Here is a 12,821-nt window from a genome sequence, read left to right on the forward strand (position 1 = left end):
GTCATTTATTTTCAGTGGAAGCTACAGTGAGTCCTGAGGCCCTAATTCAGCAAAGCAATGAAGCACACACTTAAAGTGTAGCATGTACCTGAGTACTTTGCTGAATTGGGACCTCAGTTCTTAATTATAATTAGAAGCCCAGAATAATTAACAATCCAGAAGAGACTGCCATCTTAACTGCATTCATTGTAGCCCCTTCAGTATGGATGGGAAAGAACAGTCCTCAAGGGTCACTATCAGCTACACTCAATTATTTTATGGTCGTTTTAGAGCTACTTTATTAGCAGAACAAGGATAATGGATCTTACCTCTCCACAACTGCAAGGGCAAGATTCTCTAATTGCCTCCCCAAAACAAAACCATCTGAGAGTTGGTGACCTAGCATATGTGCATACCTAGCTGATGATCTATCTCCACAGGGTTAAGAGAGGAGGAAATGTAATAGGAGTTGAAAACACTTGCCAGCTACAAGGGGAACAGGGGCGGCTCCAGGCCCCAGCACGCCAAGCACGTGCTTGGGGTGGCATGCCGCGGGGGGCGCTCTGCCGGTCGCCGGTAGGGTGGCAGGCGGCTCCGGTGGACCTCCTGCATGCGTGACTGTGGAGGGTCCGCTGGTCCCGCAGCTCCAGTGGACCGCCCGCAGGCATGCCTGCGGGAGGTCCACCGGAGACGCCTGCCGCCCTACCGGCGACCGGCAGAGCGCCCCCCGTGGCATGCTGCCCTGCTTGGGGCGGCGAAATGTCTAGAGCCGCCCCTGAAGGGAAAGGGCTGCCTACAACTACCAGGTACAAAATGGCCGCCTTTGGTGTGGAGCTGCTAGTCACTCCCTGCTAACTAACAAGAGCGTGACTTACACAACTGGAGAGATCAGGGGTGACTAGGTTAATACAGAGGAAAGCATTCCTGGGGAAGTGCCTGCATTCCTATCTATCTGTGGGGAAGGGATATGAGGTTTATGGATGTCATTTTCAAAAGCACCTAGGCAATTCAGGAGGCTAAGTCTCATTTTCAAAAGTGACTGAGGCACTTCAGAGCTTAAGTGCCATTAACTTTCAATGAGACTTAGGCTCCTAAGCAACTTAGGTGCTTTGGAAATTTTACCTTGCAGTTGGAGCGTGGTGTGTTTGAGACAGTCCTTTGCTTTGATGTTAGGTTTCCACAATAAAAATTCAAATGCTTTTTGGACACCAACTGCTCAGGGTTTAAAGTTCACCAGCCCAGCAGGATTACCAGCTCTGCGTATACAAGGGGGACTTTTGCTGGCACATTTGGGGAAGGCACTTGAAAATGCAGCCCTGGAAACCTCCAGGTTTGCCTTGCATTCAAATGGAGAACTGCAATTCTCCGGGCTAAATTGTGCCCTAATTTACACCCTGTGCAACCCCATTGACTGTAATGGGGGTGAGTGGAGTGTTCACTGGGATGGTAATCGTCTCTGCTACCTTGCAAAGGCAAATGAATGCTGCTGTGTAGCACTGCAGTACCACCTCTGTCAGCAGCATCCAGTACACATACGGTGACAGTGACAAAAGGCAAAACAGGCTCCATGGTTGCCATGCTATGGCGTCTGCCAGGGCAATCCAGGTGAAAAAGGGCGCAAAATGATTGTCTGCCGTTGCTTTCACGGAGGAAAGATTGAGTTACGACATTTACCCAGAATCACCCGCGACACTGTTTTTGCCCAATCATGCATTGGGATCTCAACCCAGAATTCCAATGGGCGGGGGAGACTGCGGGAACTATGGGATAGCTACGGGATAGCTACCCACAGTGCAACGCTCCGGAAATCGACGCTAGCCTCGGTACATGGACGCACACCGCCGAATTAATGTGCTTAGTGTGGCCGCATGCACTTGACTTTATACAATCTGTTTTAAAAAACCGGTTTCTGTAAAATCGGAATAATCCCGTAGTGTAGACATACCCTGTGATGCCACAGGTGTAACTAAGAGTGAGCCTTGGCTCACTGGGCCCTAATCTACCTTGCATTAGCTATTATTAATAACTATTTGTATTATAGTAGTATGTAGACCCCCCATTTAGGACTGGGGCCTCCTTAAACTAGGTGCTGTTTACATCCTGCTGCTATGTAGCAGTACAAATGTATTCACATTCACGGAGCCCGAGGGACAGACACCTCCAGTACATTGAAATACTATCATGAAAATGCATTTAATACATTTAATAAATATTTAACTCTCCCAGGTGCTGTGACTAATCAAGGCAGTTTACCATTAACAGGTATTGGTTGAACTTTCCTTGGGATGTGTATTTAGCAGAGAATCAAAGGGCATTTTTATCCCCATTTCTTTTCCCCATGAACCGTCTGACCTCCTGTATAACACAGGCCATAGCACGTCCCCAAAATAATGCCTAGGGTGTAGCTTTTAAAAAAAATCCAAACTTGATTTAAAAATTGTCAGTGATGGAAAATCCTCCATGACTCTCAGTAAATTGTTCCAATGGTTAATTACTCTCACTGTTAAAAACGTATTTTTTATGTTCAGTCTGAATTTGTCTAGCTTCAGCTTCTAGCCGTTGGATCATCTTATACCTTTTCTCATCCCCCACACAGATCCACAGTTAAAAAAAAATCAACAGTCTGAAGCCTCAAGACCACTTACAGGCAAAGAGCTTATTGAAAAAGCTTTTAGTCACAAAGGGACATAGCTGTCCTCTACTGCAGTGCCCTTTCCAATCAGGTTAAAGAGTAGGGAGAGATAATTACACTTAAAATTACACTCAACAGGCAAAGTTAAATTAAACATTGAACATAAACATATTGTTGATGGAGAGTGACATTCTGCTCTGCTCTCACATGACTTGTTTTTAGGGCTTTATCTTTAGAACAGAAATCGTTGGTGTGAAGAAACATCCATGTATCTTCCAGATACAGAAATCTCCTATTTGACTTTTCCACTAAGTTCACCCTCCTTTCCAGCATTTAATGTGCAGTTATTTAAAAAACAAAATGACTCTATAAAATGGCATTATGGAGTTCCATGGTTGGGTCTCAGTGAATGTAGTTCACATTTGCTGGATTTACAAGCACAAACTGCAAACTCACTCCAGAGAGTTGAAAGTCTGGCTGAGCCTTTCTGGCACATGCATCAGCACCAGCGAGCCAGGAGAAATTTTTTCAATACATCATTTTTTAATGAAAAAATCATTTTTGGGACCCTATTCATAAAATACATTGAAAAATTTGATTAATAGTTTTGGTTAAAAATGTCTAAATGTTTCATTTTGACCATTTCAAAACATTTTGTTTCAACATTTTGATTTGAAACAGCATTTCAATTTAAAATTTGGCCAGTTAAAAAACAAAACAACCAAGCCCCCCTCACTCCCCAAACAATGAAAAGATTAAAAAAAAAACACCTGAAAGAGCTGAATTGAAAAGAAGAACTTGGGGGAAAAAACATTTTGAGTCGACCAAAACATTTCAGTCTACTGGAAACAAAATTTTTGCAAGTTTTTGTATTTGACGGAAAAAGAAAATTGGTTTGGTTCAAATCAAACCAGATTTCCCTCCCAGATTATTTGGTTCGGCCCTCAAACTGAAAATTCCATTATTTGCTCAGCTCTAATCACCAGTAATAAAGATTTTACAATTGGAACTTATTGTCATTAACTAGTCTGTTGATGCACAAGCTAGAACAGAATCTAGCTCATTCTTGTAGCAATAGCCATTGGTCAGTGGATACTGACATCCGTCACATCACACCCTTATTTACATGGTGTCAAAATTAAACCAGAGCTTTTGCAAATATGGTGATTTATTTCAGCTGTTCTCTTGAATAGGTAAGTTTAAGTACCCCCACCTCAAGCCTGCTACAGCCAAATAAGGGAATGGAGATTCCAGTGCAAATAGCAAAAAAGTTGATTGGAATAATAATAAAACCCTGTCAGATTAAAGGGATCCTAATTTAACAATGTTAGACTATTGCAACAGTCCTCACCCTGCTTTACAAGGATTACCAGTTCTGTGACATATTGGTAGAAGGACAAATATCTTAGTGTCAATGTGGAACAAATTCTTGATCCAAAGACAATTACAGGTAGTTACAAAATCACTACATACCAGCAGACCTACCAAGGGAAGGGGAAAAAAAGCACAGTAAGAATGCCATATTGTTGCTGTCATTACAAGTGGGAAAGAATATTCAATTTCAAACAGACAATGGCTGAAAAACTGCTACAGTAACAGCTATACCATCTACATCAGAGACACCCCTTTCATATAATCACTTTTTTTGACCACAACTATACTTTACTGGGAGAAGTGGACCACTGTTAAAACCAGCCAGGCCTATGCTGCTGTTAACAATACCTGCATTATCTAAGCCATTTTGTTCCATTCTTTCAAGGATAATAAACTACTCGACATAGCACTAGGAGGCTAGGAAAAAGCCTTAATTTGTCAAAGTTGTTGAAACCTACCAAATTATTGGCCACAAAATCCTTTTTTCTCATGATGATAATAGTTTAGAAGACCCAGGTGCTACGAAAAGACCAGCTTTAATTTAAAAGATGGGTTTTTCCCAGAACTAAGCCCTATTATTTTGTAGCCTAGACTTAGATCTCAGGGTATTTATGCTCAGGCGAAGCTCATCAACAGGGAGTGAGCAAGGTCTATTTAGCATCTGAACAGCTGCCAGTGAGGGCAAACCACAATGGCCAGTAGAATTCTTTGCTTCTGTGGATTATTTTAAAGTGAATTTAGTTCTTGTGAAAGGTGCTGGAGGAAGAGCCCAACAAGAAAGCTCCCATTGGTTTCAGTGGGAGCAAAATTAGTCCCCAGCCTAGTCTGAACCCAAAACTTCAGTACACACATGCAGACCCAGTGCAGGGTTCTGCAGCTTGCCTGCCAAAGTGCCTAAACCCCATTCTGGAGGGAACACCTGTAGGGGCAAGAGAGGGAATTTAGGCTGACTGACCTTTTCAGTCCTTGCCTTCTCTAATAAAACTGCCAACAAAGATGCTAATGAGGGACAGGGACACCTGTCTGCTAAGCACTAGACTGAAAACAAGCCTTCTCATTTTCTACAGACAGCTCTATCTTAGAGTTGCACCGGTGTCCAAATGTGAAGGACAAAGGGAAAATCCTGTTCTCTCCTCTGTGGTGTCATAGTATGGCCAGGATTTCAGTGTGGCATAGGTGCCACACACCCCCTAGCACTGGATTCCCAGCTCTAAGGGAGCTTCCTGCATAGCTGCATACCAAGCAGTTTGGGGGTGAGGTGGGCAGGGACAGGTGGATCTTCTGGATGTTCCGCGCCCCCCCTCCCCATGCAGTGTGGGTGCAGGGAGCCTGGGGATGGCAGCCACAGGGCTGCTATGACGACCAGAGTGGTTTCATGTTCACTACATAGACTGGGAGAAGATGAGCCCTATTCTCAATAGCCCCACCCTCCTCAAAGCTCACTAATAACAGCTCCACTACTCAGGCAGTGAACTGATTCCTGGAATTTGGGCCTAAATGTGCAAATTTAAGTATTCCGGTTCTTTATTTTTAACTGGAATTGACCATTCAGAAAACCTTTCCCTATCAGCCAGCAGAAGGAGAACCCCGTTGCTGAATTCTTCATGTTAGAAAAAAGGGGAGCAATTTAGCAGCACAAAATATAAACATTTTTCTAAGAATGTCATTTGTTTTATTTTCTCCACGTGCATAATTTTCATTTCAGTGTAACAGAGAAATGTTAAGTATCTCCAGTGCAGACTACAAACAGAAACCCTGTGTGTTGTCTGATTGCTTAAAAGACTGTGAAAGAGAGATGCACTTTTATCAAGGCATTTCAAAGATAAAGTTTGAAAACTGGGCCACCTTGAGTCTGTTTCTCTTACAACCTCTGCTCAAACATACAAGCAGACTTACTAAGAAAGCCATGGTGAATCTAAATAATGGCACATATCTGATATAAAAGGTGAGGCTGTCTATTCTGCTCTTATGAAACTTTCTCTTTATAAAAAGCTAGGAAGACCATGGAAGAAACAAAAAGATTTTATTTTAAACAAGTACCACTGGTATGTCATTCAAATCCTTGTAAGCATATTTATCCTGCAAATTTATTGCAAATAATTCCAGCTGAACAGAACTTTTTAAAAATATTATAACAGAATGATAGAAAGCCCAAATCAAAAATGGCTTATCTATCCCATTCCCTATATATGCTTTATATTGATTAGTTTAAAATGTCTGAAATGACAAGACTTTTATCTTCTATTTGGTCTATATACTGCAAGTGGGCATACAGACATTACTCTCTGCTTTGCTGCAGTGGGAAACTTCTGATTACGTGGATCTACAGCATCCTGGGGCTTGATGCTGCAAATTCTTACTCTCCCACACCTGATCCTCTTCCTGTTGAAGCAAATAGTGATTTTGCCATCGGCTTCACTAGGAACAGGATCAGGCCCTTAAGACAATGGGTCTACCCATGTGAGTAATGGCTTTACAGGAATGGGACCTTTGCTCTTCAAATGAAATGTAATCTTTCAGGCGGTAAGCATGAAGTAGGTGAGGCAAAAGAATGCAATTGAACATAAAGGCAATGCTACCAAGAAAGAGCTGGAAAAAAGAGTGGGGGGTACATTCCAATTGTGCAGTGCAGGCAATGCACCATAGTGGATCCCTCAAACAGGCAGTATACGGATACAGTTTAACAGTATTTGCTGCCCAAATGAAAAGCCTCAGGTTAATGATGCTTCATAGCTTCAAATATAACTGCATAAATAAATTTTCACTCCTTGGAGAAGCCTGGGAATCTGTGGGGAACACAGCACTTCCCTGGACTATAATTATGCTGACAAGAGATGAGAACTAAGGTCACTTTAACCACTATGTTGCTATCTCAACAAAGACTGTGATATTTGCAGACTGTATTTCCCTTTGTACAGGCACTGAAGGTGAGTGAGACCAAAAAATGCAATATCCTCCACCTTGAAATGAGCTTTCAAAGGGAATGTAATCAGCCTGCCTGAAAGCTCTCACCCCATACTGTAATCTGCTTCTCCCAACGAATTAAATATGAGAAATAAAACCATCCTGCTCCTGATGGCCAGGGCCCCACCTTCTGGTTGCTATTCAATTTCTAGATATCTCAAATGCAATTAAAATTGGAGGAGGGCAAGATTAACTGAATGAAACAGTAACTCATGCTATTTTGGTCCAGGTGAAACCTTCACTACAAAAGGCTTTTAAATAAATGACTCCAGCACTGCAACACTTGAAAGTGTTGGTCCAAATAGTCAGGGGCACTGCCAGGTCAAGTTAGACTTAAAATTTAAATTTTGGCTGGAATTTTTGAAAGTGCCTAAGAGAATTAGAGGTCCAACTCCCACTGAAAGTCAATGAGATTTACTCAGCTAATTGATTTAGTAGGAGTTAGATGCCTTTGAAAATCCAAATCCCACCCTTTGCAAATACTGGGTGAGATCCTCAGCTGGTGTAAACTAATAGAACTCCACTGATACCTACTTATGTCAGCAGAGGATCCAGGCCACTAAGTTTTACAAAACCCCAAAGATTGTTTGGCTAATTCTAGTGACAACTAGTTTTTGTCTGGCATTCAATGTGTATAAGCCTAACACTGCAGCACTATGCTAGAGCACAAGAACCAAAAGAGTGAAAATGGCTAGATATTAGCTAGTGTTGTTTTCACTTCCCAAGCTGAGAGAACTGCAAAAAACTAAACTACCAGAATAATAATGAAAAGGAAATTAGATTGTTAAATCTCTTCCAGTTTTAGGCTCTTGCATTCCTGAAGGGTTAAAATAATTAATTTACTGGATTTAAAGTTTTTACCTTGTTTTCTTTTGTTTCTTGTTTTGTTCTGTTTTCAATTGCTTTATTTTTTGGAGGTTTTTATAAAAACTATAACTTTTAACTTTTTAAAACAAAAAGAGAGAGCCGAAGTGAGGCGAGGCGGAGGGGGGGGGAAAGGGGGTTTGTGAAGAGCAACCTAGGAAGGTAGCGAGACCTGAGCTAAGAGAGATTAACTATATCAAGGTATTTGAAAGTACAGGCAGCAGCAGCAAGTTTAGCAAACTAAGCAAATCAAAAGAAGCTACACAGCCCTGGAATGCTCCCACTCCCCTTGCAGGGTGGCAAGCAGCCCAAGAGTTCTGAACCAGTATCAGAGGGGTAGCCGTGTTAGTCTGGATCTGTAAAAGCAGCAAAGAGTCCTGTGGGGCCTTATAGACTAACAGATGTATTAGAGCATGAGCTTTCATGGGTGAATACCCACTTTGTCAGATGCATGTAGTGGAAATTTCCAGGGGCAGGTATATATATGCAAGCAAGAAGCAGGCTAGAGATAACGAGGTTAATTCAATCAGGGAGGATGAGGCCCTCTTCTAGCAGTTGAGCTGTGAAAACCAAGGGAGGAGAAACTGCTTTTGTAGTTGGCTAGCCAGTCACAGTCTTTGTTTAATCCTGAGCTGATGGTGTCAAATTTGCAGATGAACAGAAGCTCAGCAGTTTCTCTTTGAAGTCTGGTCCTGAAGTTTTTTTGCTGCAGGATGGCCACCTTAAGATCTGCTATTGTGTGTCCTGGGAGATTGAAGTGTTCTCCTACAGGTTTTTGTATATTGCCATTCCTAATATCTGAGTTCTGAAGGAACTCAAATGTGAAATTGCAGGACAACTAACAGCTTCTGTAACAAATGACTGGAGGATAGCTAATTTGACACCAATTTTTAAAAAGGGCTCCAGAAGTGACCTGGAAATTACAGGCTGGTAAGCCAGACTTCAGTATCAGGAAAACTGGTTGAAATTATAGTAAAGAACAAAATTGTCAGACACATAGATGAACATAATTTCTTGAGGAAGAGTCAACATCGTTTTTGTAAAGGGAAATCATGCCTCACCAATCTACTAGAATTCCTTGAGTGGGTCAACAAACATGCACACAAGGGGGATATAGTGTTTTTAGATTTTCAAAAAGCCTTTGACAAGGTCCCTCACTAAAGGCTCTTAAGCAATGTGAGCAGTCATGGGATAAGAGGGAAGGTTCTCTCATGGATTGTTAATGGTTAAAAGACAGGAAACAAACAGTAGGAATAAATGGTCAGTTTTCACACTGGAGAGAGGTAAATAGTGGCATCCCCCAGGGATTTGTACTGGGACCAGCGCTGTTCAACATATTCATAAATGATCTGGAAAAATGGGTAAACAGTGAGATGGCAAAATTTGCAGATGAAACAAAATTACTCAAGATGGTAAAGTCCAAAGCAAACTGCAAAGAGTTACAAAAGGATCTCGTAAGACTGGGTGACTGGGCAGCAAAATTGCAGATGAAATTCAATGTTGATAAATGCAACGTAATGCACATTGGAAAACATAATCCCAGCTATACATACAAAATGATGGAATCTAAATTAGCTGTTACCACTCAATAAAGAGATCTTGGAGTCATTGTGGATAGTTCTCTGAAAACATCCACTCAATGTGCAGCGACAGTCAAATAAGCTAACAAAATGTTAGGAACCATTAGAAAATGGATAGATAATAAAACAGAAAATATAATAATGCCACTACATAAATTACTTGACATGCCCACACTTTGAATACTTAATGCAGTTCTGGTTGCCCCATCTCAAAAAAAGATAGATTAGAACTGGAAAAGGTACAGAGCAAGACAACAAAAATGATCAGGGGTATGGAACAGCTTCCATATGAGACAATATTAAAAACTTTTCAGCTTGGCAAAGAGGTGACTAAGGGGGGATATGATAGTAGTCTATAAAATCATGAATGGTGTGGAGAAAAAGTATTCTTTGCTCCTTCATGTAACACAAGAACCAGGGGTCACCCAATGAAATTAATAGGCAGCAGGTTTAAAACAAACAAAAGGAAGTAGTTCTTCTCACAATGCACAGTCAACCTGTTCGAAAAAGAATTACATAGCTTCATGGAGGATAGGTCCATCAATGACTGATAGCCAAGATGGTCAGAGATACTACATCATGCTCTGAGTGTCCCTACCCTCTAACTGCCAGAAACTGGGAGTGGACGACAGAGGATGGATCACTCGATGATTGCCTGTTCTGTTTATTCCCTCTGGAGCACCTGGCATTGGCCACTGTCGGAAGACAGGATAGTGGGCTAGATGGACCATTTATCTGACCCAGTATGGGCATGCCTTGCTTTCACGACCATGACATTTTCTCATTGTTTTTTAAGGGCGGTAAAGATTCCTTTTTGAGAATGAATAACTGGGGCTAAGTATCACAGAATAAGATTCCTTAGCTAAAGAGAAACACAGCAATTGTCACATACTTGGGGAACATTGGAAACAATCCAATGGCCAGTTTAATGATCTGCCACTTGGATACACCATATTCTATGAGCTAAATAATCACTGCCATACTCTCATTCAACTCTACAGATTGTAATACTTTACCAGTCTCCTCTACCATACAACTCTCATATTCTTTTTCTGTTTCCTTTCCCATCACTGCTGTCTAAGACGTGTATGTCTATAAACAGAAGCTATTTCTTTTCTAATTTAGATACCACATTACGTCTAAACTATCTTGTCTGTGTTTCATTTAGATTGTTAGCTCCTTGAGGCAGAGATCTGGCCTTTCTCTAGGTTTACATAACACTGACCAGCGAATGGAATAATGGCATTCAATAAATAATAAATTGTTTGCTTATATATTTACAGTCACATTGTGCCTTTGTTTTTACTCGGTTGAGAAAGAGAATAAGTGGAGTAAAGTCTCCCCGCTTCCCCATCTTGCTCAGCAGAGTCAGACCTACCTGGCTCTGGGGTCTGGCTCTTGTGTCAAGCAAGACCCATGATCTCCAGATGGTCTGACCTATGAGCAAGTGGGTGGGGAGGGGATGGAGAAGATAGGGAGTTGCAAGAGCTTTCCCTGCCCCACTCACTGGCAAGAATAGCTGGCCAGGTATAAGGGGAGAAGCAAGCTGCACCCTTTCAAGGGCCACACTTACTTTACCTCTTCTGAGGGCTGCACCTGAAGGCCTGAACTAGCCCTAAACCATTTCTGATCATTTACAACATCAGAATTGCTTCCATGGTGGTGAATTCCATGAAGAGAGGCACTGAACAGAGGCATCAGTGAAAGAATCCAGAAAGCGGCAGCCTACATAGAACTATTTTCTTTACATCCAAGTATCTTAACATGCAATAATAATCAGAAGAGGAAATTCAGAAAATAACCATGGCAATGTAATGGAGCTGGGTATTATCTTCTAAAATGCATCAATGGCAACTCATTGCTGTTTTTAAGAACCTAGAAGTCAAATCCTGCTTGCCTTACTCACACAAGTAGGACCGCTGGTCCTGATTCTGATCTCACTTACGTTTGCGCAAATACGGAGTGATCCCATTGTAACCAATGGAGATGCCATCTGTAAAAAACGGAGTGAGATCAGAATCATGCTCACCAACTTCAAACAGAGCTACTACTTGTGTAAGGAAGATGAGCAGGATTTGGCCTTGGATTTGGATTCTTTAGCTGTGGAATCCTACAAACAGCTTACTATTCTTTACAATGTAATTGTTAAATAGACAGTGCTGATGTGCAACAGCGTAGGACCAACATGTTGGTTTTGTTTTTAAAGTGTTGAATTACAAAACCCTATATGAGATGTCATCATAATATTTTTAAATTCAGTTTATATTTAAAGTATGTAAGTATTCCCCAGCAGTGTTATGAATCCAGACACAAGAGCAATTGGCGAGGGAGAAGAACCAGAATATGAAAGGGATTCCTAACACAAATGAAGCAGACCAGTCCACCTACATTGTTCCACATAAATGAAATGAAAAAAAGAAATTGCATAAATGGTGAAAAGTATATTAGATATTTAAAATGTCTTTAAATTGTAATAATCTAAATGGTATTATCGGTACCGCAAGTAAGACTTTGTTTAACTCTATGAGCCTATATCGAATTCCCTTGACTTCAATAGACACTAGAACAGGCCCTATGTCACCAAATTCTGCTCATTTACTTCCACATACCCTCACTGACTTTAATAGCATGGATGTAAAGGAAGCAGAATTTGGCTTAGAATTTTTACTTAGCAATATCCTTTAAATTTAATCCCTTATTTCTACTGTTACCTAATGCAAAATGCCACCCTATATCCATAACTTATCTAATTTCCTGTTTCCATGTTTTTCTGACCATTAATACAGTTCTTATTTAGGTCTTCAGCCAGTTCATAATGAGCACTCAGATCCTTTCATTTAGCAAAATGGTGAGTTATAAATTTTCCATTTTCTTAATCAAAACCCTATCATTATCATCACCAAAGACCAGAAAACAGGAAGAGTATGATACTTACACAAATGTTAAAAAAGGACACTGTCAAAAGTGTTTTTCATCATTTCTTACATTTCTTGTGCTAATGGTTACTTGTAATAATGCCTTGGAATGTTGCAGTTGCAATCTGTTTCTGCAATGAAACCTGTTCATTGTGTAAATATTCTTATTAAATGTTCATGTTATGTCAGTGCTCATTGACTGCAATCAGGCGGGGGCACTGTACACACAGTATTAGAAACAGTCCCTGTTTGTTACTGTAGGGTTGCTCATGAGATCTGTCTATCCATATTTAATATTTTTTCTAAAGAAAATTTCATTGATTCAATTTTGAGAGGAAAAGTTAACTTAGCAAGTATTAAATGTACTTTGCAAATACACAAAAGAAAGCAAAAGTAGGTCTAATTTTGACTCTACCATTTTTGACAATGTTCTTCTAAGGGGAAGACTAAATTACATTCTCAGGATCAACTTCTGCTCTTAGTTACACCAGTGTAACAGCAGAGTAATTCTAC

Source organism: Mauremys mutica, chromosome 4 (assembly GCF_020497125.1).
Source record: "Mauremys mutica isolate MM-2020 ecotype Southern chromosome 4, ASM2049712v1, whole genome shotgun sequence".
In the NCBI taxonomy this organism is placed as follows: Eukaryota; Metazoa; Chordata; order Testudines; family Geoemydidae; genus Mauremys; species Mauremys mutica.